Raw genomic sequence first — 6,003 nt, 5'->3', positions numbered from 1 at the left:
GGTGGGAGTGGAGGTGGGGTATGGTGTAAGGTGGGGTGGAGGTGGGGGTGGGTGTAGAGGTGGGAGAGGAGGTGGGGTAGGGTGTAGAGGTGGGAGTGAGGTGGGGTAGGGTGTAGAGGTGGGAGTGGAGGTGGGGTAGGGTGTAGAGGTGGGAGTGAAGGTGGGGTAGGGTGTAAAGGTTGGAATGGAGGTGTGGTAGGGTGTAGAGGTGGGACTGGAGGTGGGGTAGGGTGTAGAGGTGGGAGTGGAGGTGGGGTAGGGTGTAAAGGTGGGAGTGGAGGTGGGGTAGGGTGTAGAGGTGGGAGTGGAGGTGGGGTAGGGTGTAGAGGTGGGAGTGGAGGTGGGGTAGGGTGTAGAGGTGGGAGTGGAGGTGGGGTAGGGTGTAGAGGTGGGAGTGGAGGTGGGGTAGGGTGTAGAGGTGGGGAGTGGAGGTGGGGTAGGGTGTAAGGTGGGAGTGGGGTGGGGTAGGGTGTAGAGGTGGGAGGGAGGTGGGGTAGGGTGTAGAGGTGGGAGTGGAGGTGGGGTAGGGTGTAGAGGTGGGAGTGGAGGTGGGGTATGGTGTAAAGGTGGGAGTGGAGGTGGGGTAGGGTGTAGAGGTGGGAGAGGAGGTGGGGTAGGGTGTAGAGGTGGGAGTGGAGGTGGGGTAGGGTGTAGAGGTGGGAGTGGAGGTGGGGTAGGGTGTAGAGGTGGGAGTGAAGGTGGGGTAGGGTGTAAAGGTTGGAGTGGAGGTGTGGTAGGGTGTAGAGGTGGGAATGGAGGTGGGGTAGGGTGTAGAGGTGGGAGTGGAGGTGGGGTAGGGTGTAAAGGTGGGAGTGGAGGTGGGGTAGGGTGTAGAGGTGGGGAGTGGAGGTGGGGTGGGGTGTAGGGTGGGAGTGGAGGTGGGGTAGGGTGTAAAGGTGGGACTGGAGGTGGGGTAGGGTGTAAAGGTGGGAGTGGAGATGGGGTAGGGTGTAAAGGTGGGAGTGGAGGTGGGGTAGGGTGTAGAGGTGGGAGTGGAGGTGGGGTAGGGTGTAGAGGTGGGGAGTGGAGGTGGGGTAGGGTGTAAAGGTGGGAGTGGAGGTGGGGTAGGGTGTAGGGGTGGGAGTAGAGGTGGGGTAGAGTGTAGAGGTGGGAGTGGAGGTGGGGTAGGGTGTAGAGGTGGGAGTGGAGGTGGGGTAGGGTTTAGAGGTGGGAGTGGAGGTGTGGTAGGGTGTAGAGGTGGGAGTGAAGGTGGGGTAGGGTGTAGAGGTGGGAGTGGAGGTGGGGTAGGGTGTAAAGGTGGGAGTGGAGGTGGGGGGTAGGGTGTAGAGGTGGGAGTGGAGGTGGGGTAGGGTGTAGAGGTGGGAGTGGAGTGGGTGGGTGTAAGGGTGGGAGTGAAGGTAGGGTAGGGTGTAGAGGTGGAGTGAAGGTGGGGTAGGGTGTAGAGGTGGGAGTGGAGGTTGGGTAGGGTGTAGAGGTGGGAGTGGAGGTGGGGTAGGGTGCAAAGGTGGGAGTGGAGGTGGGGTAGGGTGTAGAGGTGGGAGTGGAGGTGGGGTAGGGTGTACAGGTGGGAGTGGAGGTGGGGTAGGGTGTAGAGGTGGGAGTGGAGGTGGGGTAGGGTGTAGAGGTGGGAGTGGAGGTGGGGTAGGGTGTAGAGGTGGGAGTGGAGATGGGGTAGGGTGTAGAGGTGGGGAGTGGGCCATGGGGTAGGGTGTAGAGGTGGGAGTGGAGGTGGGGTAGGGTGTAAAGGTGGGAGTGGAGGTGGGGTAGGGTGTAGAGGTGGGAGTGGAGGTGGGGTAGGGTGTAGAGGTGGGGGTGGAGGTGGGGTAGGGTGCAAAGGTGGGAGTGGAGGTGGGGTAGGGTGTAGAGGTGGGAGTGGAGGTGGGGTCGGGTGTAGAGGTGGGAGTGGAGGTGGGGTAGGGTGTAGAGGTGGGAGTGGAGGTGTGGTAGGGTGTAGAGGTGGGAGTGGAGGTGGGGTAGGGTGTAAAGATGGGAGTGGAGGTGGGGTAGGGTGTAGAGGTGGGAGTGGAGGTGGGGTAGGGTGTAGAGGTGGGAGTGGAGGTGGGGTAGGGTGTAGAGGTGGGAGTGGAGGTGGGGTAGGGTGTAGAGGTGGGAGTGGAGGTGGGGTAGGGTGTAGAGGTGGGAGTGGAGGTGGGGTATGGTGTAAAGGTGGGAGTGGAGGTGGGGTAGGGTGTAGAGGTGGGAGAGGAGGTGGGGTAGGGTGTAGAGGTGGGAGTGGAGGTGGGGTAGGGTGTAGAGGTGGGAGTGGAGGTGGGGTAGGGTGTAGAGGTGGGAGTGAAGGTGGGGTAGGGTGTAAAGGTTGGAGTGGAGGTGTGGTAGGGTGTAGAGGTGGGACTGGAGGTGGGGTAGGGTGTAGAGGTGGGAGTGGAGGTGGGGTAGGGTGTAAAGGTGGGAGTGGAGGTGGGGTAGGGTGTAGAGGTGGGAGTGGAGGTGGGGTAGGGTGTAGAGGTGGGAGTGGAGGTGGGGTAGGGTGTAAAGGTGGGACTGGATGTGGGGTAGGGTGTAAAGGTGGGAGTGGAGATGGGGTAGGGTGTAAAGGTGGGAGTGGAGGTGGGGTAGGGTGTAGAGGTGGGAGTGGAGGTGGGGTAGGGTGTAGAGGTGGGAGTGGAGGTGGGGTAGGGTGTAAAGGTGGGAGTGGAGGTGGGGTAGGGTGTAGAGGTGGGAGTAGAGGTGGGGTAGAGTGTAGAGGTGGGAGTGGAGGTGGGGGTAGGGTGTAGAGGTGGGAGTGGAGGTGGGGTAGGGTGTAGAGGTGGGAGTGGAGGTGTGGTAGGGTGTAGAGGTGGGAGTGAAGGTGGGGTAGGGTGTAGAGGTGGGAGTGGAGGTGGGGTAGGGTGTAAAGGTGGGAGTGGAGGTGGGGTAGGGTGTAGAGGTGGGGAGTGGAGGTGGGGTAGGGTGTAAAGGTGGGAGTGGAGGTGGGGTAGGGTGTAGAGGTGGGAGTGGAGGTGGGGTAGGGTGTAGAGGTGGGAGTGGAGGTGGGGTAGGGTGTAGAGGTGGGAGTGGAGGTGGGGTATGGTGTAAAGGTGGGAGTGGAGGTGGGGTAGGGTGTAGAGGTGGGAGAGGAGGTGGGGTAGGGTGTAGAGGTGGGAGTGGAGGTGGGGTAGGGTGTAGAGGTGGGAGTGGAGGTGGGGTAGGGTGTAGAGGTGGGAGTGAAGGTGGGGTAGGGTGTAAAGGTTGGAGTGGAGGTGTGGTAGGGTGTAGAGGTGGGACTGGAGGTGGGGTAGGGTGTAGAGGTGGGAGTGGAGGTGGGGTAGGGTGTAAAGGTGGGAGTGGAGGTGGGGTAGGGTGTAGAGGTGGGAGTGGAGGTGGGGTAGGGTGTAGAGGTGGGAGTGGAGGTGGGGTAGGGTGTAAAGGTGGGACTGGAGGTGGGGTAGGGTGTAAAGGTGGGAGTGGAGATGGGGTAGGGTGTAAAGGTGGGAGTGGAGGTGGGGTAGGGTGTAGAGGTGGGAGTGGAGGTGGGGTAGGGTGTAGAGGTGGGAGTGGAGGTGGGGTAGGGTGTAAAGGTGGGAGTGGAGGTGGGGTAGGGTGTAGAGGTGGGAGTAGAGGTGGGGTAGAGTGTAGAGGTGGGAGTGGAGGTGGGGTAGGGTGTAGAGGTGGGAGTGGAGGTGGGGTAGGGTGTAGAGGTGGGAGTGGAGGTGTGGTAGGGTGTAGAGGTGGGAGTGAAGGTGGGGTAGGGTGTAGAGGTGGGAGTGGAGGTGGGGTAGGGTGTAAAGGTGGGAGTGGAGGTGGGGTAGGGTGTAGAGGTGGGAGTGGAGGTGGGGTAGGGTGTAGAGGTGGGAGTGGAGGTGGGGTAGGGTGTAAGGGTGGGAGTGAAGGTAGGGTAGGGTTTAGAGGTGGGAGTGAAGGTGGGGTAGGGTGTAGAGGTGGTAGAGGAGGTGGGGTAGGGTGTACAGGTGGGAGTGGAGGTGGGGTAGGGTGTAAAGGTGGGGAGTGGAGGTGGGGTAGGGTGTAGAGGTGGGAGTGGAGGTGGGGTAAGGTGTAGAGTTGGGAGTGGAGATGGGGTAGGGTGTAGAGGTGGGGAGTGGACGTGGGGTAGGGTGTAGAGGTGGGAGTGGAGGTGGGGTAGGGTGTAGAGGTGGGAGTGGAGGTGGGGTAGGGTGTAGAGGTGGGACTGGAGGTGGGGTAGGGTGTAGAGGTGGGAGTGGAGGTGGGGTAAGGTGTAGAGGTGGGAGTGGAGGTGGGGTAGGGTGTAGAGGTGGGAGTGGAGGTGTGGTAGGGTGTAGAGGTGGGAGTGGAGGTGGGGTAGGGTGTAGAGGTGGGACTGGAGGTGGGGTAGGGTGTAGAGGTGGGACTGGAGGTGGGGTAGGGTGTAAAGGTGGGAGTGGACGTGGGGTAGGGTGTAAAGGTGGGAGTGGAGGTGGGGTAGGGTGTAGAGGTGGGAGTGGAGGTGGGGTAGGGTGTAGAGGTGGGAGTGGAGGTGGGGTAGGGTGTAGAGGTGGGAGTGGAGGTGGGGTAGGGTGTAGAGGTGGGAGTGGAGGTGGGGTAGGGTGTAGAGGTGGGAGTGGAGGTGGGGTATGGTGTAAAGGTGGGAGTGGAGGTGGGGTAGGGTGTCGAGGTGGGAGAGGAGGTGGGGTAGGGTGTAGAGGTGGGAGTGGAGGTGGGGTAGGGTGTAGAGGTGGGAGTGGAGGTGGGGTAGGGTGTAGAGGTGGGAGTGAAGGTGGGGTAGGGTGTAAAGGTGGGAGTGGAGGTGTGGTAGGGTGTAGAGGTGGGACTGGAGGTGGGGTAGGGTGTAGAGGTGGGAGTGGAGGTGGGGTAAGGTGTAAAGGTGGGAGTGGAGGTGGGGTAGGGTGTAGAGGTGGGAGTGGAGGTGGGGTAGGGTGTAGAGGTGGGAGTAGAGGTGGGGTAGAGTGTAGAGGTGGGAGTGGAGGTGGGGTAGGGTGTAGAGGTGGGAGTGGAGGTGGGGTAGGGTGTAGAGGTGGGAGTGGAGGTGTGGTAGGGTGTAGAGGTGGGAGTGAAGGTGGGGTAGGGTGTAGAAGTGGGAGTGGAGGTGGGGTAGGGTGTAAAGGTGGGAGTGGAGGTGGGGTAGGGTGTAGAGGTGGGAGTGGATGTGGGGTAGGGTGTAGAGGTGGGAGTGGAGGTGGGGTAGGGTGTAAGGGTGGGAGTGAAGGTAGGGTAGGGTGTAGAGGTGGGAGTGAAGGTGGGGTAGGGTGTAGAGGTGGTAGAGGAGGTGGGGTAGGGTGTACAGGTGGGAGTGGAGGTGGGGTAGGGTGTAAAGGTGGGGAGTGGAGGTGGGGTAGGGTGTAGAGGTGGGAGTGGAGGTGGGGTAGGGTGTAGAGGTGGGAGTGGAGATGGGGTAGGGTGTAGAGGTGGGGAGTGGACGTGGGGTAGGGTGTAGAGGTGGGAGTGGAGGTGGGGTAGGGTGTAAAGGTGGGAGTGGAGGTGGGGTAGGGTGTAGAGGTGGGAGTGGAGGTGGGGTAGGGTGTAAAGGTGGGAGTGGAGGTGGGGTAGGGTGTAGAGGTGGGAGTGGAGGTGGGGTAGGGTGTAAAGGTGGGAGTGGAGGTGGGGTAGGGTGTAGAGGTGGGAGTGGAGGTGGGGTAGGGTGTAAAGGTGGGAGTGGAGGTGGGGTAGGGTGTAGAGGTGGGGAGTGGAGGTGGGGTAGGGTGTAGAGGTTGGAGTGGAGGTGGGGTAGGGTGTAGAGGTGGGAGTGGAGGTGGGGTAAGGTGTAGAGGTGGGAGTGGAGGTGGGGTAGGGTGTAGAGGTGGGAGTGGAGGTGGGGTAGGGTGTAGAGGTGGGACTGGAGGTGGGGTAGGGTGTAAAGGTGGGAGTGGACGTGGGGTAGGGTGTAAAGGTGGGAGTGGAGGTGGGGTAGGGTGTAGAGGTGGGAGTGGAGGTGGGGTAGGGTGTAGAGGTGGGAGTGGAGGTGGGGTAGGGTGTAAAGGTGGGAGTGGAGGTGGGGTAGGGTGTAGAGGTGGGAGTGGAGGTGGGGTAGGGTGTAGAGGTGGGAGTGGAGGTGGGGTAGGGTGTAGAGGTGGGAGTGGAGGTGGGGTAGGGTGTAGAGGTGGGAGTGGAGGTGGGGTAGGGTGTAGA

Source organism: Petromyzon marinus, chromosome 83 (genome assembly GCF_048934315.1).
Source record: "Petromyzon marinus isolate PM22_M1 ecotype Great Lakes invasive population chromosome 83, UKy_Petmar_22M1.pri1.0, whole genome shotgun sequence".
Lineage (NCBI taxonomy): Eukaryota > Metazoa > Chordata > Hyperoartia > Petromyzontiformes > Petromyzontidae > Petromyzon > Petromyzon marinus.
The sequence above is the reverse complement of the archived record's forward strand: the minus strand, read 5'-3'. Positions refer to the sequence as shown.